This window comes from Panthera tigris, chromosome A1 (assembly GCF_018350195.1).
Source record: "Panthera tigris isolate Pti1 chromosome A1, P.tigris_Pti1_mat1.1, whole genome shotgun sequence".
Taxonomy (NCBI): Eukaryota; Metazoa; Chordata; class Mammalia; order Carnivora; family Felidae; genus Panthera; species Panthera tigris.
The window spans coordinates 52,533,910-52,561,616 of NC_056660.1; positions in this window are offsets into that span (position 1 = coordinate 52,533,910).

The following is a 27,707-nucleotide window of genomic DNA, read 5'->3' on the forward strand; positions in this document are numbered from 1 at the left end:
AAACATTTATAATGTTTTAAATATATATTTATCAATTTTTAAAGTTTGCAAAAGGAAAGGAAAACAAGGAAAGGAAATAATCTAAATAATCCAGGTTGATCAAGTTTACTGAATCAATAATGATTTAATTCTCCACTTTTACAAGTGTAGGCACAAATTCTCAAGTAAGCTCAAGGGAGATGATAAAGAAAAAGAATGAGAAGAAAAATATATTTTAAAAAACTAACAGAAAAGAACAGATTGTTACATTTTGTCCAAGACTTAGATATTTTTAAGTACATAATGACCCTCTGGGTCATGTAACTCAGAAACATATACATCTCACATAACACAGAAAGAAACTATGCAGAGTGGTCATCAGGATTTTTTGTGAACACTCCAGTGAAAAAAACTACCATCTTACGTTGAATTAAGTGGAGTCACTCTCTACCACTGTTCATACTCCCTGATCCTTTATGACTAATGTCCTGTGGTCAACAGAAGACCACAGCCTTTGGCAACAGGCAGAATGTTTACTCTAGTCCTGCTACACACTTTTGTGACCTTAGGCAAGTTCCTCTGTCTCTCTGTGCCTCTTTTCCTTCATCTGTAAAGTGGGAGTAATGCCTAAATTGCAGGCATTAGGTGGGAAGGTTAACTGGCACAGTGCACATATGGTAGAAAGTGCCAAAGTGCTTGTTAGGGATAAAGAACTGACAGCCATTACCCTCATTGTTACCACCAGTATAATCTCATACCACCGTGTGATTGGTAGAAAGAAGCAGATGTTTCTATGAACTACTTTTCATAAACATGGCTTAATATAAACTTGAAAGGTTGCTCAAAGCATCTTTGTAATTGTGTAAATTTTAAAAACTTCAAGTACATATATATATATATGTACACATACACACACACATATATACACGTACGTATGTGTGTGTGTGTGTGTGTGTATACACTGAATTACTAGTTACTAATGCAGACTGTATAAAAATCTTGCTATATTTATATGTTCATACCCTGAGTATAGTTCGTACCTGAACTAATAAAATGGCATTAATGGCTGTTTACATAAATTCACAACTCTAAATTAGACCTTTAATTTCTGTAATAAAACAGAAAGTGGCTTGTACAATTTCCCACTTTTATTTTCCTACATGGAATACAGTAGCTCTAACATAATGTATGACTTTGTGAATATTTCCAGGACTGCTGATATTTTATCTAATATTATATCTTATGTTTTCTGATCTCTGACCCTCATTCATACTCCCAGAACCCTCATGAGCAATGCTCACTATGATAACCCTTGGTAGAAGAAGCAGGATTAAATCAAAGTGAAATCATCCATGGCTAGAATATTTTAAAGAGGCCTCTTAGGGTCAGTAGTTATTTTTTCCATGTATATTTCTCCACTTAAAGAATGTTTCTTAAATATTTGATTCATCAGGACTGAAATATATGTTTTATTTTGAAATAGATCACTAGTAAACACTGTAGAATATGAATACGACCCTAAATTCTTCTTAGGTTTTTTTTTTTATTTCCACATTGTTCATTATATCAATATATATTCTTACATCCTCTGGGGAACAACAAAATGGAACAACAAGAACACAGGAAAAAAATATGAGACAATACGGCTTTAAAAGAAGACAAAGGTAATTTATTGACAGAAGAAATAGAAAAACATTATTTTTAAATTAAATTGAATCGTTGCCTTAATATTTACAAAAGGTGATGAGCATTTGAAACCAAAACTGGATATACTTTCTTCAAGGGAAGAAAAAGAAATATTAGAGAGAATCAGGAGAATACCAGATTATAAGGAATTATAACACATTAGGAGCAAACACAGGACAGTTGTGATAGAAATGGTAGATGGGAGAAAGGATTTAAATAGTCAGTGTAAGCAAATAAGGAAAAGGCATTACTTAGCAAAAAGAAACTTCACCATCCTAGCACAAAGAAGGCCATAAAATCACTTGGGTGAGTTTTAATTTACCCAAGAGTTGCTACTCAGAGATGATTTTAAAATACCAATGTACCAACTTTCTTTGTGTCCACAACCCAAATCAAATGATTGAGTAAGTCAAACATATAGGATCCCCCACTTACCCGCCAATGGAAAAGCGGCCTCAGCTTCCAACTCACAGCAAGGTCTTCCTGCACCCCAAGTCTCCATTCTTTCTCCCATCCCCACTATCTACCATTGATCCATTTTCCTCTTCAATATCCATACACTGTTTCTAAAATGCAAATTCAACCCTAAGAGTCTCCTGCTTAAAATTCTTTGCTGGTTCACCATTGTCTACAAGCAAAGTCCAGGTAAAGCCAAATGCCCCAATTCAAGATTCTCCTTGATTCTGTCTCTTCCACTCTCCTGTGCTTTCCCTTCTGAAATGGCCCCTGGCCCTCCAGCTAGACTGAAACACCAGCAGCCCTTAAATGCACAGACCTGCCTGCTGGTTGCCTTTGGACCTGCTTTTCAGTCTACCTGGAAGGCCCTTTCTTCTCTTGTCCACCTGAGAACTTTCTCACGCTTCATGATCCAGAATCTCCTGAAAGACAGAAAGCTTGTTTCTCTCTTCTTTTTATGCCCCAAGGACACAGCACAGCATAGTGCCCCACACCGAAAATAAGATTCTGTAAACGCACATCAGATGCATAGCAGTAGGTAATGCTCAAAGGTTTTATTAACAGGTTTCTCATTGTCTGCTGTTTTCCTTTTCCTAAGGAACTGGGATATCATGGCTTGAGGCTTCCTACCACAAACATTTCAAAACTGAGAAAGTGACAGTGAATAATGGGCTGATATGGAGGAGAGGGGGGAAGGGAGAAAACAGTGAAGCAGGAATGGCTGCCTCTTATTAGTTATGTGATTTGGCTCAAATTACTTAAAATTTCTCAACCCTGATGTCCTTATCAGCAAAATGGTGATACTCGCAGAGGGAACTATTATGATTACAGAACGTGATTGTGAAAATGCTTGTTTGCTTCTTTGCTTGCTTGTTTGTTTCTAAAGACCTCACCTCTCCTCTACTACTGATTAATTCTGGCCAATGAGTTCCCTCATCTGTGGCCTATTTTTATCCCTTCAAATAGGTCAGGGCTATTATATTATCCTCCCCAGGATTTTGGTATTGCAGTAGCCCTTGAGATCAGAGTCATAGGTAACTGGTAGCATTAAAAGGTTAAGAATTTGTTCTTAATCAAACAGTAAGACAGTAATGGCACTACAAATAGAACCACATTTTTTATATTCTCATTTCCTTCCATGGAAATGAGGATACTTTTCATTTGCTAATGAACTACACGAAGGTCATAGCCATCGTCATGTTGAAATAGACACTCATCAGGTAATGTACTCCAGAAGTGTTTATAGGTGGAATAATTATTCAATCAATCAACTCGCTATTAAGTGAGTGCCTACTCTGCACAAGGCATTTTGCTAAATCATGTAACAGGCGCAAAAAAGCATAGACACATTCCTCCATCTCAGAGCCCACAATAAATAACATACACTTTGAAAAAACAAACAATTCTCTCTCATAATACTGTACCTAAAGGATAGCTAAGTAGAATTGCCCATGAAAATATAAATGTTTTTACCAGATGCGGTATATCAATATATTCAATGATCCAGCCTCAAGGACAGTTTTGTGGGATGGCTTAAAATCACATAAGGTAGGTCTAAGCTCAAATCTTCAGCCTGGATTTATTCACTCATTTACACCTTCATTCATTCATTCATTCATTCACTCATCCATCCATTCATTCAACTGTAATGGAATGGCACACTATTTGACAAAATTCCAGGATGTCATAAAAAGTCATGCCTGTCTGGATGTTGAATATGGCAGGGAGAGTCATGGGTTTGGGATTCAAGGTGGCACAGCATAAGAGGGAAACCAGAAAGAAAGAGGATGGGAGGCTGTGAGTGAATAGCACAATCCCTCCTTAGAAGTCCTCAAGACTTCAGTAAAATTAACAAACTCATGACACCATAAGCATTTTTTGAGAGAAAAAAGCTAAAGATAGGACTTAGGGTTAACAAAGATGGCAAGCTACAATGCAGAAGCAGAGAGAAGGGACCATGAGTAAATAGGACTAGAATTAGAAAGCATTGGAGGAGGAATGCTAGACCTCCAAAGACTATGGATAGCCAAAGAACAGTGAAGCCCTAAGACATCTGGGTTATATGTCAAATATTTAGTAAGCACCTGCTACATTCTAGTCACTGTGGTCAGTGCTGGGAATACAAGGACAAACAGTTCCTGATTTTATAATGGTTACAAACTAGTTGGAGACACAGAGGATGTTACAAATGATTACACTATGGCATGGTAAGTGTATTAGACTATTTCTATGGCCTAAATGTTTATGTCACCCTTAAAATTCATATGTTGAAATCCTGATTCCCAAGGTGACAGTATCAGGAGGTGGGGCCTTGGGAAGTAATTAAGTCATGGAAACTCTTGTGAATGGGACTATTGCTGTTATAGAAAAGACCCCACAGAGGTCCCCAGCACCTTCAGTTATGTGAAGACACTGAAAGACAGCCATCTATGAATCAGGAAGCCCTTACCAGACACCAAATATGCCAATACCATGATCTTGGATTTCCTAGCCTCCAGAACTATGAGAAATAAATGTTGTTTATAACCCACCCAATCTGGGGCATTTTGTTACAGCAGCCCAGATGGACTGAGACAAATAGAGACAGTGTGATGTGTACATGAACATGAAGGAGAAATGACCAAGTCCTTACTAGACAATATCTAAAGAGAACAGGCTCTGGAGGGAGGGAGTAAGAGAGACCTAGGTCTAAATCCTAACCCCTCCATATACAGGCTCCATCACTTTGGGAAAATTAAACTCTTTGGCCTCAGAGTCTTCTGGTGTAAGAATGGGAAACCTCCACAGAGTTGTAGTGAAAGTAAAGAGGGATGATGTATTTGAAACACTTATCATAGTGCCTAGCACATGGTAAGCATACACTAACTGTTTGCTATCATTATCACTGTCTTCATTGATATTATTGTTGGTGTTGCTTTTGTTAAGCAGAGACCTAAAGGATAAAGAACAGTAAGCTGGTCAACAAACAAGAAGAAACTATTCCAGTTAGGAAACAGTATGCAAAGTCACAAAACCAAGAAAGAACATGGTGTGTTCAAGTAACTAAAAGAAGTTCATTATGGCTGGAGTAAAAAACGAGGAGCATTGAGACAAAATGATTCTAAAGTAGCAAGCTTGAACCATCAGATTTCCATTGTCAAAATGTGTCTCATTACTAAGAGGGAGGTCCCATTAATGCTTCCCAAAACTAAAGAGATGTCACTGAAGGTGGAGAGTGATGGACTCCTTTGAAGAATATTTTAGAACTTGGGAATTAGAGATGGGGTGGGGAGAGAGGGTGAAGCAGTCAAGGATAACTCCAAATTTCTGGTCTGAACAAGGATAGTAGCATCATTCCTTGAGAGAGGGAACACTGGAGGGAGAGAATCTCAGGAGAACATCTTAGGAGAGATGGTGGGTTCATTCTGGTTGTATTGCGATGGGCGTGTCTAAGGGATCTCCAGGTGGGAACATCTAGTAGGTAGGTAGATATATAGGCTGGAAGCTCAAGAGAGATAGCTGTTTGAGAGTCATCAGAGAAAATAGATGATAATTAAAGCCAAGAGAGTACTTGAAACCACCCAGAGAATATGTGCAGAGCAGGAAAAGCATCCTAAGTAGACAATGAAAAGTAACACCATTTAAGAAACAGATTTTTTAAAAAAGACTACGGATTATGTGAAGGAAGACACTTTCTAGAATACCATAATATCAGAAGAGTAATTTTCTTTTGTATGCAAACCACATCTTTAAAGTAAATGAAGAGTACTCTTTCTGACAACTTTGTGGAAAGTTTCCACCCCTGTGAAATTACTTGCTAATATTTACAGAGTGTTTATCAGGTGCCAAACACTGTGCTAAATACCTTACACAGGCCTTTTCATTTGATCCTCACTGTTAGAAAAATGAAGACACTTTGGCTTAGTAAAAATACATAAATTGCCACAACCAGTAAGTCTTAGAGCTCAAATCCAAATCCAGGAATTTGACTGTAGAGACCACACTCCTAATCAGTTACGTAATTCAATAGCTGTCAATGTTAGGGTTGGATGGGACCTCCCAAGTCATCTAGCTCAAATCTCCAAGTCAGAGGAGTATCCCCTCTACTATAAATTCAGATAATCCAATTTATGATACAAACAAAATACCTCAAAAGACATCTCCTTTGTTGTTAAAGAAATAGGTTTCCTTGTCTAGAGACAAAATTGCCCCCATCTAGCTTCTACTCTTCGGAACCAGAAAACAAAGGAAATTAGGTATGAAAAATGAAGCAAACAACCGTAAAAGCCACTACCAGGATATCAAAGCTTGATAAAATAGTACAAAAGGAAATACAGATAAAATTTTGAATTGTGATACAAATAAAAATTCTAAATAAAATAGTAATTTAATTGGATCCACAAGAACTATGACAAGTAGGGTTAAGTCCAGGAATACACAAATGATTCAACAACACAATTGCATCAAAAAATTAAATGAGGGGTGCCTGGGTGGCTCAGTCCGTCAAGTGTCTGACTCTTGATTTAGGCTCAGGTCATCATCTCATGGTTTGTGAGATCAAGCCCCCACATTGGACTCTGTGCTGACAACACAGAGCCTGCTTGAGATTCTCTCTCTGTCCCGACCCCACACTATTTCTGTCTCAAAATAAATAAACTTAAAAAAAATTAAAGGAGAAAACCCATATGATTATATTGATAGATTTTGAATAGATGCTTGAAAAAAAATCAGCAATTATTTCATTAAGAATTTTAAATATAAAAGAAATAGAAGGTTGCTATTTGCAATAATGTGGGTGGAGCTAGAATGTATTATGCTAAGCAAAATAAGTCAATCAGAGAAAGACAAATACCATATGATTTCACACATATGTGGAATTTAAGAAATGAAACAGATGAACATGGGGTGGGGGAAAGAGACAGGCAAACCATAAAACAGATTCTTAACTATCAATGCCAAACTGAGGGTTGCTGGAGGGGAGGTGGCCAGGGAGATGGGTTAAATAGGTAATGGGTAGTAAGGAGGGGACCTATTTTGATGAGCACTGGGTATTGTATGTAAGTGATGAATCACTAAATTCTACTACTGAAACTAATATTACATTAAATGTTAACTAACTAGAATTTAAATAAAAACTTAAAGAAAAAAATAAAATAAAATAGAAGCACATATATTGAACTTCCAATGATATTAAAACTAGGTGAATTTGACAATACATGGAAAACATTATTAAAACATTTTCAAAAATTTTAAAACACTTGCATATTAAAAAATAATAATAGGGGTGCCTGGGTGGCTCAGTCGGTTAAGCGTCCAACTTCGGCTCAGGTCATGATCTCCCGGTTTGTGGGTTGGAGCCCTGCGTCAGGCTCTGTGCTGACAGCATAGATCCTGGAGCAAATCTGTCTCCCTCTCTCTCTGCCCCTCCCCTACTCATGCTCTGTCTCTCTCTCTCTCCTTCAAAAATAAATTTTAAAAAAACATTAAAATTTTTTAAAAAATAATAATAGTAATAAGGGTGACTGGGTGGCTCAGTCTGTTAGGCGTACAACTCTTGATTTCCACTCAGGTCATGATCTCACAGTTTATGGGTTCAAGCCCCACATTGGGCTCTGCATTGACAGTGTGGAGTCTGCTTAGGACTCTCTCTCCCTCTTTCAGCCCCTCCCCTGCTCATGCTCTGCCTCTCTCTCTTTCTCTCTGTCTCAAAATAAATAAATAAACATTAATTTTTTTTAAATAATGATAATAAAATAAAATAAATAGAAGGAAATTACTTAAATGTGATACAGACTATTATTATAAAAGCCAGTACAAAAATCATAATAAATGGCTATATGTTTAAATCATTTTTACCAAAATTAACAATAAGACAGAGATGATACCAACCTCTGCCAGATTTCACATTGTTTAGAAGATTTTTCACTTACTCAACAAAATAAAAAATATCAAATAATTAGTATAAATATTAGAAAAGAAACAATAAAATTTCATTACTGGGCCCATGAAACTGTGGTATTAAGCTATAATAATAAGAGAATTGGGGAATCTGTTTTGATGCAGGATAAATACACTAAAATCAATTGTTTTGGTCTACACTACCAGTCACTAACTATCACTTGAACTGGTAGAGTATTCCTGTCACGATAGCAATAAAAAATATAGGGGTGCCTAGGTGGCTCAGTCGTTTAAGCATCATACTTCAGCTTAGGTCATGATCTCTCAGTTCATGGGTTTGAGTCCCGTGAGCTCATGGAGCTCATGTCGAGCTCCGTGCTGACAGCTCAGAGCCTGAAGCCTGCTTCGGATTCTGTGTCTCCCTCTCTCTGCCCTTCCCCTACTGGCTCTCTCTCTCTCTCTCTCTCTCTCTCAAAAATAAACAAAACAATATTTTTAATAGCAATAAAAACTATAACTTACCTAAGAATTAAACAAGAAAGATAAATGACCAAAATGCAGAAAGCTACAACAGACCTTATTAAAAGATATAAGAAAATAACTGAGTAGAAAGACAGACCGTGTTCTTGGGGTGGGAAGACTTGGTCTCATAATGTGGTCAGTCCTTACCAAATTTAATGCAACTTCGATTGCAATTTGTTTTCTAAGAACTGAGAGAAATTACTTTATACAAAAAGTAAATGATACAGCAATAAAAAGCAATAAAATCTCTACTATAAAATCATTATTAAAATAAAATATGCTGTACCTATCAAAACTATAAAATGTATTAAAAACTATTATAATCAAAAAAGTATAAATTTGCACAAGGATAAAATATAAAAGTGAAAGTAGAGAGTCAAGAAATATATCTAAGGTCACTATAAGAATTTAATGTAATACAAAATTGGCATTTTCATTCACTGGGGGAAAGGGCAAGGGTTTTTGGTGCTGATGTTAATCTGAAACGAACTTAGAGTCCAATTCATATACAAAAATAAATTTCATATGAATTAAGATCATGTAAAAAGTAAAATTATACTAAATTAAAACAATTTTTTATAACCTTGGAATGATAGAGAACTTCTTAAGTAAGGCAAAACCTAGAAGCCATAAAGGAAGAGAAACATCATTTGCTTACATCTTTTTTTGTAATTATGTGACTGGAGATATCATCAACAAAAAGCCAAAATACAGACTAGAGAAAAACATTTGTAATTCGTAACACAGATAACGGGTGCAGTGGGCATCTATCATTTGTGGTGCCTAAATTCTTTTGACTCTTTACCTTACATTTTATAGCTTACCATGTTATGAACCCATCTTCAGAAACCCTACTTTCCTAGCCCCACGGCAGTGGGCCACAGCCATGTCACCTGGTGCAGCTTGCCTGAGTCTTAAGATCCCAAACCAAACCACCTGAGAGTTTAAATGATTTTGTGGGAAATGGGCTACAGCAGAGGCCACAGCTGTAGTAATCAAGGTTCTCCTCAGGCCCGTTCTTTAATGCCTATGTTGCGTGTTGTTCCTGGGAACTCAGGCTCAAGCCTGTTTCTCAAGCCCTTCCACTGATTCTGGGAACTTACTCAATATCCTTCAACAAATTACTGACTGCCTGCACTAGCCAGTTTCCATTGTTATCAGCTGAAAGCTCTAATTAATGCAAAGGGCTAATATCCCTGATACAGGAAGAAGTTTCTACAAATTGATTAAAAAGAAAAGACAACTCAGACATAAATGGGAGAAGGACATAAATAGGAAACTCGTGTAAGTAAATACATACATACATACAGACAGACAGACATACATAGCACATGTCCTCGTGAATGCTGAGGACATTCAGATTTAAACAATGGGATAGACACCTCCTTTTTACCCATTATATTGGCAAAAATCACAAAGAACAATAGGATCCTGTGTTGATGAAGTCACCCTCATACATTGCTGATAAATATTTCCATATCCTTGCAACAATCTGGCCATTGTTATAAAGATATCCTAGACAGGGGGATTTATTCTTGAGAAACGAAAGGTGTAGTACATAGGACTTATGTAGAAAGATGTTTGTTGCAAGATTTTCTTGTAATGTCACAAAGCAACTAGATTGCCTACTGATAGAGAAATAGTTGAATGAACTTGACTTTATCCATTATGGAGTTTCATGTTACTTGTATCATCAAGTTTACAACAACAAAAATCTACTAATGTGTTCGAATACACATGCTAGGATGCATAATAAGTTGATTAGTATGAGCACAGAGAGAAGTGCAATTCAGAATGACCAAAATGTAGGGCAGGTGATCAAGGTGAGGAGGAAGGGGTGGAAAAGGGGGAGAGAAGGTGAGAAAAGGTATATCCCATTCAGTGGAATTCACATGCTATAATTATAACTGATAGTGTAAGAAAACAGAAACAAGAAATTGAAAACATTAGCAATTTGTGTTGGGGTTTTCTAATACTGTAATGAGGTCTTATAAAGTTATCAAAGAAAAAGCAATTATACAATAATCTGTATAGTGTGATCTCATTTTGGGGAAAAAGTATGTGTAATATCACCTTCTCTAGTTACCACAGAAAATTATTATCTGGAGTGCATAATGAGGAGTTTATTGTTTTTAGTATTTAAGCATAGTTGACACACAATGTTACCTTAGTTTCAAGTGTACAACATAGTGAATCAACAACTCGACATGCTATGCCATGTTCCCCACAGGGGTGGTTACCATCTGTCACCAGACATCGCTATTACAATACCATTGACTATGTTCCTTATGCTGTACCTCTTATCCTTGTGGCTTATTCATTCCATAACTGGAAGCTTATATCCTCCACACCCTTTCACCTATTTTGTCCATCCCCCCACCCCCTTCCCTCTGGCAACTATCAGTTTGTTCTCTGTAATTATAGGTCTGAATCTGCTTTTTTGTTCTTCTATTCATTTATTTTGTCTTTTAGATTCCATATACAAGTGAAATCATATGGTATTTGTCTTTCTTTAACTTACTTAGCATAATACCCTCTAGGTCCATCCATGCTGTCTCAGATAGCAAGATCCCATCCTTTTTTATGGCTGAGTAATATTCCCTTGCATATATATACATTTCCCATCTTCTTTACCCATTCATCTATCAATGAACACTTGGGTTGCTTCCATATCTTGGCTATTGTAAATAATGCTACAATAAGCATGGGGGTGCATATATCTTTTCAAATTAGTGTTTTCATTTTCTCTGGGTAAATACCCAGGAATGGTATACTGGATCATATGTTTCTGTCTTTTGAGAAACTCACATACTGTTTTTCACCATAGCTGTTCCAATTTACATTCCTACTAACAGAGCATGTGGGTGGAAATGAGGAGCTTATTAATCTTTGCTTTCTCCATCTCTGCATTGTTAGATGGGGTACAAAAATCAAATAATGCTTTTGTAATTTTTTTAATCTAGAAAAATGAAAAGGAAAAGAGAAGAAGGAGGCCAGAAAAGATGGAAGGAAGGAGAGATAGAATAGGATGGAAGGTGAAGGGGAAGATTCTAAACTGAAGATGGAAACTTCACGTTAGTGTTATTCTGTCTACGTAGATTTTCCTAACCAAGGTGGACCAGATAACTCTCCTGTGTGTTCCTATAACGTTCTGTACTCACCACTTCTGTTTCAAGGAGAACATTACACGAGAAGGGCTTTCCCACTTCTCTATATTCCCTCGAATGCATAGAGCTCTACCTTATGCACCCCCACATCTCCTGAAGTAAGCACGGTTCCTGTCACAAAATAAATGCTGAATATTTTTAGCAGAGATGGTAATATATTTAAAGTACTAGAGGCAAACAATAAGCAGCCAATAAATGTTCATCACCCTTTGCTCTCTAAATGGTCTCTCATATTTATAAAGACTATTTTTATAAAATCCAATACCTTTATTGCTCAAAATAACTTTTATTTATCCTTCAATTTTACCTGAATGAAAATAAGATTTATTCAAAACCAAATGTTATGAGGCTAATCAAAGCATCTGAGTAAAATTATATTCAAATGGGCAAAAACTTATTCTATTTTCCAAGTGCTTAGAAAGAACGCAATGTGTACATGAAATGAGTAGAACGGAATTTGGCCTCTCCCAAGCACTCAGTGAGTGTTTAATCTGAATCTAAAACACAGCAGATTGCAGATTGCATGTGCGTCGCTTGAGCGACGCACACAGTGGACACACTTTGGGAGTCTCCTGATTAGGGTTGGCAATGTTAATGCAGCATAAATAGCACTCAATCGCTAAAGGGATGTCAGAGAAGTTGAGGACTTTTAAAAACTAAAAGAATTTCTATGACTTTGCAATGTAATTAAAACAATAAAATTTTCCAAGTATGGATTTTAAAGTTCTGTGGAAACTCGAGTAAACTGCAGAGAGGAGGCACATCTCACAGTTCCCTTACCAAAGGAATTTTCTCCTTTGCACTGAAATGAGCTGCTGGTGAACAAAAGAAATTAAAATAAATCTGCTTTTGAAAGAACATAAGCCTAACAATTATCAGTAAAGTAACAATAATAGTAACAATAATACGAGCTATAATTTCAAGACACCAAGATTTTAAGAAGATACCAAATGCTTTGCAAGGCTTCAAACCAATCTTATCCCAGCACAAGCTGCCTTTGAAACTCATGACTTATGAGTGAGGAATTCATGCAGGGTTTTGGTTCAATGGGAAATAGCAAGTGGGTGAGTGGATAGATGTGACTGAAAGTCACATTCTTAACTTGTGTGTCATCTGTGAAGAAACAGAAGAGGAAAGTCCAATGACAGGTGGAAGAAGCAGGGTAGATGAGAGCAGCCCATTGTTTAAAGTTGGACAGCGCAATGTTTTACCACACCTACTTCTACCCAAGAAGGTAATGAACATGGTTCATGGCCAGGTCATGACACATTTCCTTGTCAATGATACATTAAAACCAGACAACATTTCTTTTGCAAAACTTCAATATGACACTACCTCTAGGTAATTTAATATACACTGAGTTTTGTCACAGCTTGCTCACCATCTTGATCAAACACAAGACTTAAATAAGGTATAATAAAATAATTAAGATGAAGGTAGTGAATGAATGCTGTTGATTTCCTTCATTCCAAAATTGGACCCATGAACTTAATGCTTTTCCCCATCAAATTGTACCATGTTGAAAGTCAAAGTGAGATGCGATCAGTACCCACATAGCTTCTAAGTGCTTTGATAAGGCTTTATCAATGCCATTTATTTTTCTTAGAATGAAGCCATTACTTTAGCAATGCAGAAAGCATCATTTCATTCCAGTATCATACACACACAAATTGAAATAAAACTTGGTTCCTCTTCTTCCAGAATTTGCAAACATGACGTTGTCAAACGGGAGGAGGCAGCTACCTGCTTTCAGGAGTTGCAAATCTTCTGTGCTCAGGCAGGCCACGTGATGTCTCCCATTTATTTATGTTTTTCCCTAATTAAAGGATGCCCCTTTCTGCTGCAATAGATAGTTTAGATTTTTTAATATTGTTAGTGTTGAGAGATAAACACTTTGGTACATATTGGAGAGTAATAAATTGTGTTGAACATTGATAAACTAACGCAATTACCAGCAAGGTCAGAGAGTCAGCTAATTTAGAAATATCAGTTCTAGGATTTTGAGTTGTCCCCTGGAGAGCTGCAGCCACTTTATTACAGCAGGGGGGTGAGGAGAAAATGGTACATTACGATTGATCTTTTGATCTAATTGTGGAACTCTGCCATTCCTCGTTTGACCAAAAATGCTTACCTAGCAAGAGAAAACATAGCACAACTAATTGAGGACTATCCCTTATACACCAGACAAAGTAACAGAATTCTGGGAAGTAAGGGACAAATCGTACTTGATATTATTGGCACGAGCCTGTTGTCACTGACATGCATATTTGAGTCTTTTTTGCAATGTCTTTTTTTTTAATTTTTATTTATTTTTGACAGAGAGAGACAGAGACAGAGCATGAGTAGGAGAGGGGCAGAGAGAGAAGGAGACACAGAATCAGAAGCAGGCTCCAGGCTCTGAGCTGTCAGCACAGAGCCCAACGAGGGGCCCGAACTCATGGACTGCGAGATCATGACCTGAGCCAAAGTCAGATGCTCAACCAACTGAGTCACCCAGGTGCCCCTGCAATGTCTTTTAAATCATAATTCCAAATCTAATTCGATAGTTCCAACCAGCTTAGGGGGGAAAAAATTCATTTTTGCATCCATCACCTGTGCTGGTAAAATTGTAACAAAACTTAGATGAATGAAATGTTTGGTGCCCTTCATTCAATACGGGACTTAAATCAGCTGTAAATGTACTAGTTTTCAAAAGATTTTCAGTCCTGGGAAAAGTTTGACTACCCTTATGTATTCATCAATATTTCTCGCTTTGTCTATCAATAACACAAAGAATGTGCACTGCCTAACATACCTAAAGATAATTTATTCTAGAATATATAAATTCATTCTAGAACTGTAAGTCTAATTTCCTATTTTCATTAATATTGTTACTCTTAACATGATTTGGTTTGACTAACCCAGTATCTATCAGGTCCTGGGCCTTTAGGAATAGGGCAATTTGACTTATTGTGTTAAAGTCAAACTGTGAATGTCCTGATTTGAGGGCGTAAATAGAGTTCAATTGAAATAAGATTCCTGTTTCGCTGGCAGGCACATCATAGACACCATCAAATTGTATTATTTGGGAAAGCTATTTCAAATGTAGTCTCTTTTAATATGTAATCCCAAGGAGTTTCTTGGGAAGCACTGAAAAATGGTTAAAGGGTGTATATGCAGCATCCTGGGAAGGCATGGAATTGGGCAGCATTTGGAAAGCTGACATTTTCAAACAGGGCAATAACCAAAGTATCTTAAAACACAGCCCTAGTATTTGCACACAAGCCTATAAATGATTTTCAACTTGCAAATTCTAATAATATAATAAGGTTGGGTTGTATCTGAAAACTTTCCCCTTGGGTGTTATATTTCCCAAACAAAAACCCTTTAAATACATGACTTTCTGTTCAAATGGTTATAAGACAACCAGAAATACAAGTAAAAGCAGTGATATTGTTTACTACAATTCCAATTTCAAATGGAATCAAGTTTTCTGAATGGTAAGGTAATTAACAGGAAGGAAAATTTTCTAAGAAGCTGAGTGGCGGGAAAAGGCATCGCTGTTAAGTGATCATAGATGATACTTTCAGCTCTTTGCCAAGGTTCAACTCTGTGCCTGTACTTTTCAAACCCTCAAACATGTCTTGCAAAATCCAGAGCCTTTCCAACTTCATTAAGTTTCCCTTTTACACCCTCCACTGCTGTGAATTTAACTCTATTATTGAGTACTTAAAGCCCACTGAAGGATGTTAATATTTTAAAAACAGGGTCCTGAGAATACAGCTCGAATGTTTACAATTCTGTTCTGCGGCAGCAGATTGTACTGATGTACGTAGCAAATAAGCGATGTCAGATTGATGCAGGCGGCCCAGCTGTCTGCCCTTTGTCTGTAGGTTTAATTCCCAGAAAGGGACTGGGGTAATCCCTTTGTGATACAATCAGCTCTAGGGGTTTAGCAACTTATATTACATTATTGAAAGGATGAGGAGCTGATGATGGCTGATAACATGAAGATTGCATTAGGCAGAATATTAGCCCAAACACCACTGAGCTGCTGAGCCACTTCTATTGCTAGAACATTATACACAGTTTTTGTTTTTCAAAAACAAGTTGAATTTCTCTTTGGACAAGTCTAAAGTAGCTTGGCTAGGAAGGGAGTCCATATTTAGACTCCGTGAAGACGAGTTATCTTCCATAAAGAAGATAACTTGCACAGAAAATGGGTAACAGAAAAAATTTGGAATAGAGAGTACATTTACATAATGTATTATATATTATATAAATTACATGTATCATACATATATATTATATACACATACTATAATAAAATACAATGTTACTTTGTAAAGTAGTCACATAAACCAATAGATTTGCCATAAATGATATCATGATTTAAAATACACATTGTGGGGGCACCTGGGTGGCTCAGTCGGTTAAGAGTCTAACTCAGCTCACTATTCGTGAGTTCGAGCCCCACTTCGGGCACTGTGCTGACGGCTCAGAGCCTGGAACCTGCTTCGGATTCTGTGTCTCCCTCTCTCTCTGCTCCTCCCACTGCTCACATTCTGTCTCTCTCTCGAAAATAAATAAACATAAAAAAAAATTAAGATACACATTGTGAAAGGATTTCCACCAAGTTACAACTTTGTCAATTATACTTCAATAAAGTTGGAATAAAATAAAATACTGGCTGCCTTTAATTTTGTAAAGTTGAAACAAACTTCACTTCTTTTGAGACTGACATCATGAGATAATGTGTCTTTCCTCTAACAGATTTCTCATCAACAAAGATATTTCTGCCTTGATTTTCTGAGGGGAAGCTATGGCATGTTCTCTGAGTTAGTTAAGCAGTACTGTGTGTGATCTTAGATCTTATCAAGAGTGGGCACTTCAGAATTTCTGGAAGCAATCTCTTTCCTAACAGCCAATACTACTTTTCTACAAAACAGAAATCCCTCAAATAGATTGTTTAATTGGCTTTAAAAATTATTTAGGACATATTTTTCATTAAAAAATTACCTTAAATTGGTTTTTGAAAAATTGATGAGTTTATATGATGATTATCAATGTGTTCATCCATTCAGAGATACCGCCAAGTGAACTGCTCAGAATGAAAATAGCCCAGAGATAGTATCAGTCACTTCTGGCAGTGAGGTAATGCTTATTTTGGGAATTTATTCTAGAGAAAGTAGGGAGAGAAAAGAAGTGAACTGGACCTCTGTCCCCAGAATCTCTGCCTAATGGCCCATCCAGTGCTGCTAATGGGTAGAAATCCAAAGTGGGTTTACTTTGCAAAGGCAAAGGCTTTGAATTTTTTATTCTCTTCCTCCTTGAAGATGAGGCATCGTCCCTTCAGTCAAGAGTTTGGGATCTTCCTGTTCAGTATCAAGTCTAATCATATTTGCAAATAAATAAACTGGCATGCCTTTCCTCCATTTTCTTATCCAAAACCTGATATCACATTCTTCAGTCAGGATGAAAAAAAATATCTTACTACTGTTAATAACTTACACAACCGTTTCTCAGTTTAGACCCTTATGACATAGATATTTTGTGATTCATAAGTAAAAGCAAGCATCTCTTTGTTTTTTGTCTTTGTTTTGAATATTTTTATTAACTTGGTTTTTTTTAAGTAGATTTTATTTTTTTGGAGCAGTTTTTGATTCACAGCAAAATTGAGCAGAAAGTCAGAGTTCCCATATACTCCTGCCCTTTCATACACACAGCCATCCCCACTTTCAACACCAGAGTGGTATGCTTGTCACAGTCTATGAACCTACACTGACTTATCATTATCACCCAAAGTCCATATTTACATTAGGGTTCACTCATGGTATTGTACATTCTATGGGTTTTCACAAATGTATAATGACATTTATCCATCATGTGGTATCTTACAGAATAGCTTCACTGCTCTAAAAACCTTCTGGGGTGTGCGTATTTATCCCTCTCTCCTTACTAACCCCTGAAAACCACTGACCTTTTTTTACTGTCTCCCTAGTTTTGCCTTCCCCAGAATGTCATAAAGTTGGAATAATACAGTATGTAGCCTTTTTAGATCAGCTTCTTTCACACAGTAATATGCTTTTAAGGTCCCTCCATGGCTTTTCATGGCTTGATAGATCATTTCTTTTTAGCACTGAATAATATTTCATTCTCTGGATGTCCCACAAATTGCTTATCCATTCATCTACTGAAGGGCATCTTGGTTGCTTCCAAGTTTTAGTAATTATGAACAAAGCTTCTACAAGCATCCATGTGAGAGTTTTTGTGCAGACCTAAGTTTTCGGCTCCTTTGGGTGAATACCTGGGAGCATGATTGCTGGATTGCATGGTAAGAGTATGTTTAGTTTTTAAGAAACTGCCAAATGTCTTCCAAAGTGGCTGCACCATTTTACATTCCCACCAGCAACGAATGACACTTCTGTTGCTCCACATCCTTCCCAGTGTTTGCTGTTGCCAGTGTTCTGGATTTGGGCCATTCCAATAGGCATGGAGTGGTATCTCATTGTTTCCCTAATGACAGATGATGAGAGCATCTCTCCACATGTTTATTTTCTATCTGTGTACCTTCTTTGGTGAGGTGTCTGCTAAGGTGTACGCCATTTTCATTTGAGTTGTTCTCTTATTGTCGAATTCGAAGAGTTCTTTGTACATTTTAGATAATAGTCCTTTGTCACATGTCTTTCTGCTATTATTTTCTTGCAGTCTGTGACTTGTCTTCTCATTCTCTTGACATTGCCTTTCACAGAACATAATTTTTTAATTTTAGTCAAGTCCAGCTTATCAATTGTTTCATGGATTGTGCCTTTGGTTTTGTGTCTAAAAAGTCATAGCCATACCCTCCCATGTTATCGTCTAGAAGTTAAATTGTTTTGCATTTTATGTTTCCATTTTGAATTAATTTTTGTGAAGGTATTTGTCTAGATTCATTTTTACATTTTCATTATGTGGATGTCCATCACCATTTGTTGGAAAGACTATCTTTTCTCCATTGTATTTTTGTTGCTCCGTTGTAAAAGATCAATTGATCATATTTGGGTTGGTCTATTTCTAGGCTCTCTATTCTGTTCCATCAACCTATTTATCTATTTTTTCACCAATATCAATACCACCAGGACACACTGTCTTGATTAATAACTTTATAGTAATCCTTAAAAAATTTTTTGCCATTAAAAAACTTTATTTTCATTTTTTTTTTACAAAGAATACCCCGCACTTGGGGTGAAAATATATCGGGTTAAGTACAAAATATAGTTTTTATCACACAAAAAGATAAACATTTAAAACAACAACAACAAAATGAACCCAATTTCAGCCCACATACTTTCTCAGAAAAGGGTGGAGCTCAGTGGTCTGACACAGGACAGTGAACAAAGTGCTAAGGCTGAGGGGGATGGACCAAGTGCTTAAGGGCTGCAGTGAGAGAGGGCTGTCATATCCCTGTCTCGTAACACTGCGCAGGACAGGGCTGGGGGCTGTGGTGAAGGCCCGCCCGCTCAGCTCTCATGGCAATGTCTGGAAACTCTGATCACAGTGTTGGGGGCATCTTGATCTAGAGTTCCTCTTCGGGTGTGGAGAAGTCACAGTAGGCAAGGCTGATAGCAGCAACCCTCCTCACATAAGCAGAGTGTTAGAATTACAGAATTCTGTACACTGGGACAAAGTGTCAAAAGCGAGGAGGAACACCTTTTTCTTTCTTTTTTTTTTTTTCTTTGTCATTGTGCTTATCCCTAGAGACATAGTAGACCAGTTTTCGCTTACATTTGAGATAAGACAAAGAATATTTTTGACAGGACCTAAGTGCTAAGAGTTATCACCTCAGGATCAATTCCAAGGAGTCACATGAAAAAAAACCAAAAACCATATTCTCCCATATGAAAATGTTTACAACAGGAGAACACAGTGCAGTAGGCTCTAAAAATGGCTTTTAAGACCTTTGGTGGGGCATAGTTACAACTGCTTTAAGCCAGATTAAAGTACATTCTAAGCAAATCCTTATGAACTTTTTCTCCTTCAGTATTGTATAGGCTATTCTAGATCTTTTACCTCTTCATACAAATTTTTGAATCAGCTTATTAATATCCATAAAATAACTTGTTGGGATTTTGATTGGGATTGCAGTGGATCTATAGACGATCAATTAGCTTTTACTATGTGACAAACTATGTCAAAACTTAGTGGCATAAAACAACAACCATTTTATTTAGTTCATAATTTTGGGGGGCTGGCTAGGCCAATTCTACATCTGTCTAACATGACTGGAACCAGCTGGAAAATTAATTGGAGGTTGGATGATCTAGAATGGCCTCTCCTCATGTCTGTCATTTTGCTATCTGTCAGTGGAGTGATGGTTGGTTAATGGGGCTACATGTTTCACACTATTCAGTGCACTAGCTTAACTTTCTTCACATAGTCGTACTTGCAGAGTTCCAAAAGCAGTGAGTCCCAGTGTAAGTCCCAATGCACAAGCACTTTCCAAGCCAGTGCTTATGATGTATTTATTAATGTCCCTTTGAGTAAAGTAATTTTATATGCTCAAATTCAAGAAGCAAAGAAATAAACATTACCTTTTGATAGGAACATATGTAAAGTGACCCTGGAAAGAGGCGTGCATACCAGAATGGGAAGAATTTATGGCCATACATATCATATGCTTCTAGGACCTATGACAGACTGAAACAACATTGTAATTGCTGACTCTAGTGGATATGTATTAGTGTTTGTGTCTGCACAGTATCTAACTGCCCTTCCTAGCTTTAGAGAACTCTCTCTTGTGGCAATCACATAGTCTTGGTAGTCTTGGTATCCAATTTGTGTTATAGACTTAAGTGATCAAAAGGTACAGAATTCCACTTACAAGATAAATAAGTCCTGGGGATATAAAGTACTAATGGTGACCACAGTTAACAATATCATATTGTATATCTGAAAGTTGCTAAGAGAGTAGATCTTAAAAGTTCTCATCACAAGAAACAAAACTTATAACTATGTGGGTGGTGAATGCTAACTAAAGTTATTGCAGTGATCACTTCACAAAATATACATCTATCAAATCATGTTGCATACTTAAAATATGTACAGTGATATATTTCAATTATATCTTGATAAACCTAGGAAAAAATTAAATAAGTGCCAAAGTCTTTAGAATGGATTTCCAGGTCCTACATAATAATCTAACCCTTAACCCCATCCCCAGTGTCACTGATCTTGTCACCTCCCATTATCCCCTCCCTAACTGTCCCAACCACATTGGTCTACATGTTGTTCCCCCAAATTCTTTTGTCTCAGAGCCTTTGCACTTTCCATTTTCTCAGTCTGAAACACTCAACACTCTTCCTCCACATACCCACAAGATTTTCTACTATTTTTTCTTCAGTTCTCTGTGAAAAATGTCACATAAAGCCACCTTGAATATCCTATATCAAGTTGCAGCTATGTGTCCAACTCCTGACAGCTTATAACCCTTTACACTGGGGATAGAACATATTTTTCCCATAGTATTTATCATCATCTGACATATATTTACTTTTCTTATTACCTAGAAACAGAATCTAGCCTGTGGTAGGTTCTCAATAAATATTTGCTGATTAAATATATGAAAAACTGAGTGTCTGGATTCTCCATGGCAGTGGCCTATGGAAGCACTCCTACCCTTGGCATATTGTCCCTACCAGATGATAGCTTTGTACCTTCCACATCCTACTTCTTCACACCTCTGAAACTGCCCAAATTTCAAGCACAGTCCTCTAACATCCTTGATTCTGTGATTCTTGATATCCTTCCAATCAATTGCCCTCTTTGTCCTCTAAAATAGCCCGTTGGTTTCTGTTGCTTGCAGCCAAGAATCCTAATTGGCACGCCAATGTTCTGTGACCTCTGTCACTACATGCCCCCAATTTTCTTGCACAACATCCTTCTCTTAGAACCCTCTCAATTCATCAAGTGCAATCAAATAATAGCTACATATGATCTTAAACTGGTTTTTATCTTAAGTTGAGTATGGAGTGAGAATGGAAAGTTTCTCTTTTCTAAGTTCAGGAAAGGAAGCACATGACTAACTAACTGTTCTTTGGCTGTAGTTCAAGCTAGAAACTAGTAGCCACAGTTTTAAAGCCATCTAAGGCTATCCATCTTAGATTATCTTTAGTACTCCTGAATGTCTGCAATCCCTAAACTCCACACTTCCTCAAACCCACTATAAGTTTACTCTTGGCTTTGTTCAGAGATTTTGCGTTCTACAAATACAGTTCCCTCTTGCATAACAACGAATAAAAAATTATAATAAATGTAGCTTTCTTTCGTATGTATTTGAGTAATGCTCTCTTCCTTTAACAGAGGGCATTTGTTCCTCTACTGAAAACATTTTGTGGCAAAATCATAGTTAATTCAGAAGGTAGTCATCATGTTTTCTACCTTCTTCTCTATAAGAATTAATCAGAAGTTTGGGTAAAATATCCATGGTGTCTTCCAAGCGACCTTAAAGGGAAATGTCATAAACTTCTCAAAAGTCAAAGAGACTTCCAGCTTTGGTCTAGGAGGTAAAAGGTGGAGAAGTTTCCTCCCAACCTAACAACAAGAGAATTCAGATAATCTACAAAATCATAACTTGGGGCGCCTGGGTGGCTCAGTCGGTTAAGCGTCCGACTTCAGCCAGGTCACGATCTCGCGGTCCGTGAGTTCAAGCCCTGCGTCGGGCTCTGGGCTGATGGCTCAGAGCCCGGAGCCTGCTTCCGATTCTGTGTCTCCCTCTCTCTCTGCCCCTCCCCCGTTCATGCTCTCTCTCTGACCCAAAAAAAATAAAGGTTAAAAAAAATTTTTTTAAAGAAAATCCATGTGCTCTCCCTAAATGTCCATCAACTGATGAATGGATAAAGAAGATGTTGTTTATATATACAATGGAATACTACTTGGCAATAAGAAAGAATGAAATCCTGCCATTTGCAGCAACGTGAATGGGAACTGGAGGGTATTATGCTATATCTCAGTCAGAGAAAGACAGATATTGTGTGCTTTCACTCATGTGGAACTTGAGAAACTTAACAGAAGACCATAGGGAAAGGGAAGGGGAAAAAATAGTTACAAATAGAGACGGGGGGGTGGGGAGGCAAACCATAAAAGACTCTTAAATACAGAGAACAAACTGAGGGTTGATGGGGGGGTGCAGGGGAGAGGAGAAAATGGGTGATGGGCACTGAGGAGAGCACTTGTTGGGATGAGCACTGGGTGTTGTATGTAAGCAATGAATCATGGAAATCTACCCCCAAAACCAAGAGCATGCTGTATACACTGTATGTTAGCCAACTTGACAATAAGTTATATTTTTAAAAATCCATGCTCTCTCAATAACTTTTCAATAAATGCCTGTTCTATTTAAGTCAGCCAGGGTCCCTTTCTATACTTTGAATGTATGAAGAATGAATAAATGGGAAAAGGAGGAAGAATACTCAAAATTATACCACTGAGAAGTCATCCACATTCTGAAAACCTTATATGTAAGTACTCAAATTTCCGACAAAGTAACAAGTCCAAGTATTTATTGGCTGGAAAATTCATGGTACAAACTTCAATGCAGGCCAGTGGGACTTGTTTAATGCACCAGGGTGCATTATCACGGTATAGTATGTATTACAAGCACCTGCTTCTTTGTCAGGGAAAACAGAGTTAGTTCTTAACTTATCTGTAAATCTCAATTTCCTCATAATATTATTGTGAGGAATAAGTAAGAAAAATGTAAATTGCTTAACATAGTGTCAGGCACACATTACATGCTCAATTAATGTTTGTGGAAGTAGAGACGGTAATGGTAAGTTTTGTCTGTTTGTTATACAGAACAGCTAATCTCAAGAAATCCTTAATAAATAAATGAATAAATGGAAATCCTTAAGGACTTGAGTATTTATATATGGGAATATAATGGAAAAGCTCAAACTTAGGAACTTCATGATAAACACAAAAAAAATCTTGTCCCTCAATGTCACAATAAGGTTTTCAGAAATGTGGATGACTTCTCAGAAGTATAATTTTGAGTATTCTTCCCCCTTTTCCTATTTGTTCACGGTAATGGTAAGTTTTGTCTGCTTGTTATACAGAACAGATAATCTCAAGAAACTGGGTTTTCCCCAATTAAATTTATATCTATTTAATAGAAAATATCTCTACAGGGGTGCCTGGGTGGCTCAGTCGGTTGAGCGTCCAGCTTCAGCTCAGGTGATGATCTCGCAGTCTGTGCGTTCGAGCCCTGCATCGGGCTCTGGGCTGATGGCTCAGAGCCTGAAGCCTGCTTCGGATTCTGTGTCCCCCTCTCTCTCTGCCCCTCCCCACTCATGCTCTGTCTCTCTCTGCCTCAGAAATAAATAAACATTAAAAAAAATTTTTTTAAAATAATAGGGGTGCCTGGGTGGCTCCGTCGGTTAAGCATCCGACTTCGGCTCAGGTCATGATCTCGCGGTTCCTGAGTTCAAGCCCCGCATCAGGCTCTGTGCTGACAGCTCGGAGCCTGGAGCATGTTTCCGATTCTGTGTCTCCCTCTCTCTCTCTGACCCTCCCCCGTTCATGCTCTGTCTCTCTCTGTCTCAAAAATAAATAAACATTTAAAAAAAATTTTTTTAATAATAATAATAAAAAAGAAAAAAAAAGAAAATATCTCTACAATCTTTTCTGGGAAGCATCTTATTGAAATCAATAAGTTCTATCTAGAACTCCAGTTCAGGTGCCATCTTGCCCAAATTCAGGGAGTGCTATTTACATTGTAGTACAAAGAAATGGTACTCCCTGGAGTTGTGCAGTATACAGCCTACACCTGTGTATAGCAACTCTGTTTCAACTTTTGATTTTAGCAAATAATACAATGATCATGAGCTAAAACTCCTTTATTTTTTAATCATCTATCTTTTTTTTTTTCAACGTTTTTTATTTATTTTTGGGACAGAGAGAGACAGAGCATGAATGGGGGAGGGGCAGAGAGAGAGGGAGACACAGAATCGGAAACAGGCTCCAGGCTCCGAGCCATCAGCCCAGAGCCTGACGCGGGGCTCGAACTCACGGACCGTGAGATCGTGACCTGGCTGAAGTCGGATGCTTAACCGACTGCGCCACCCAGGCGCCCCAATTAATCATCTATCTTAAAACAAGCAATAATTAATATAATATCAGAATAGCAAATATAGATTCAATATTTTGTTGCTTGTGTTTTTGTTTTAATTATAGGCATCAAAAAGTATTTTGATTTTCAGAATGTTGGGGAAATACTTGTTAATAAAGCATTTTTTTTTGTTCAGATTGAGTAGGACTTGCAATCTTAATTGTATGCCTCTTTATCCAGAGTGGATATTAATTCTATAGGTAGGTTATTGAGCATCTAAAATTTTGTTACTCTCATGAATTATATATCAAGCTTATCATTAACAGAGAAAAACCTCAATTTATAGGCCATGTTAAAAATACAAGATTCATTTGGATTAAAAAATAACTAAATAATACTGTGGTTTTCCCTGAGAAATTTTCATTTGTTAAAAAGAAACTAATGTTCAATTTTGGGAACACATGTTGGAAATCACTTTCTTTATTCTCAGAGGATTTCAAGCTGAATGATGTCTCTTCAAAGGAATATGGAACTCTGGTAGAACTTGTGATGTGATAATCTAAATATGTAATTACGTAGCAGATTCTTCTTTATGTCTGTAAGCAAAGGATTTAATATGCAGTGGAATTCCTTATTTAACACTTTTTAATGGCCTAGTCTAAGCAGTCTTTATTATTTTATCATAATTATCATTATTATACACTTCTACCAGAATTGAAGTTTGGTGAGTCAATGATGGTAGTTCAGAAAATAGGTGCCCTAATCTGTATTTGTGCCAGATTTAGTGGGTGGCAGAAAGCAGTGGAGGGAAGGATTGAGGGAAATACCCAGACATAGTGCTCTTAAAAGACATTATCCTTGCTTATATGAGTAAAAATATCAAAAGCAGCAGATAATTTGAGCCAATTTATCCCTAAGAATCAAAACCAGAATTTTCTGGAAAAACTTAGTATCCTGCTTACATTTGTCTTTTTGCCTTGTCTTTTTCACTTTGCAATACTTTTATCACCACCTAGGGGCAAGGCAAACAAGCAAGAAGCTCTTTTTTCACCACTAAGTCATTCCTAAATTATATGGTATCTGAATCAAAAAGACATTTATGATTTCAAATGATTGCTTGCCTTTTTTCTTCCAATAAAAGTCAATCTTTTATTATGTACTTCTTCTTTGTCTCAAATATGATTTTAAAATATAAACTGATTTTTGTAATACATGAATATCATCTTTTAGTTTTATCATTGTGTCTCTTCTTATATGTCAACTTGTCAAAAACTTTTCTATTTATTTTGAGCAAATTTCAACTCAAAAGAAGAAGTCTACTTTTATAAATGTTCAGCGCTTAGTCCTTTAAATTAAATCCTATGAAAGACATTTGCAAAGTGTACAATACAGTAACTTTGGATTATACATAATATCAAATCATACTAATAAAGCTCTTTTGATAAAATTATTAAAAAGTAATCTAATTTCAATGGGACAACATTGAGTGAGGTAATATTCATATTATAGGAAAAGAGAGAAAAGGGGGAGAAAACTATCAGAAGAAATAATGGCTGAAAACTTCCTTAACCTAGGGAAGGAAACAGACATCCAGAGCCAAGAAGCCCAGATAGTTCTAAATAAGATAAACTTGAAGAGATCCACACCAAGACACATATAATTAAAATGTCAAAAGTTAAAGATAGATAATCTCCAAAGCAGCAAGAGAAAAACAAATTATTATATACAAGGGAAACTCTACAAGGCTATTAGCAGATTTCCCAGCAGAAACTGTGCAGGCCAGAAGGGAATGGCATGATAAATTCAAAGTGCTGAAAGCAAAAACCTACCAACCAAGAATACTCTACCTGGCAAGGGTATCATTCAGAAATGAAGGGGAGATATAATTTTCCAGACAAGCAAAAGCTAAACGAGTTCATCACTACCAAACCAGCTGTACAAGAAATGTTCAAGTGTCTTTAAGCTGGAAATAAATGGCACTAACTAATAACAATAAAATATATGAAAGTAAAAAATCTCATTGGAAAAGGTAAATATATAGTAAAGGTAGTGGATTAATCACTTATGAAGCTACTATGAAGGATAAAAGACAAAAGTAGCAAAATTAACTAAAAGCATAACAATTAGCTAAGAAATACATTAAATAAGATGTAAAATGTGACATCAAAAACATGAAACATGATGGGAAAGTAAAAATGTAGAATTTGGGAATGTGTTCAAATTTAAGCTGCTATCAACTTAAAATAGACTGTTAATTACATAGGATGATACATGTAAACCACACAGTAAACACAAAGCAAAAATTATAATAAGCACATAAAAGAAATTTAGAAAGAAAGCTAAACATAACACACATAAAGAAATTTGTCAAGATCCTGGGAAGATGACAGTGTAGGAGGACGCTGGGCTCACGGCGAGTCCTGCTGATCACTTAGATTCCACCTACACCTGCCTAAATAACCCAGAAAACCGCCAGAAGACTAGCAGAATGGAGTCTCCGGAGCCAATCACAGACAAGAGGCCCACGGAAGAGGGTAGGAAGGGTGGCGAGGCGGTGTGCGCTACACGTACTGGCAGGAGGGAGCCAGGGCGGAGGGGCGGCCAGCCAGGCAAGGCAGAGCCTCTGAAGTCTGGCTTGCAAAAGCGGAGGGGCCGGATGGAGTGCATTCTGACAGCAAGAGGGACTTGACATCTGGAAGGTTATAAGTTAACAGCTCTGCTCAGACAACGGGAAGGCTGGAGAACAACGGGAGGGAGAGTTGTTGAGCCCCAGATGACAGAGCTCAGCTTGGCAGGGAACAAAGGCACTTGCCAGCGCCATCTCCCTCGCCCATCCCCCAGCCCAAATCCCAAAGGGAACCAGTTCCTGCAGGGAACATGCTTGCACCCCGCAAACACCCAACGCTGTGCTTCTGTGGATCCATCCCTCCAGTGGGTCTGACTCCCTCCCGGTGCCT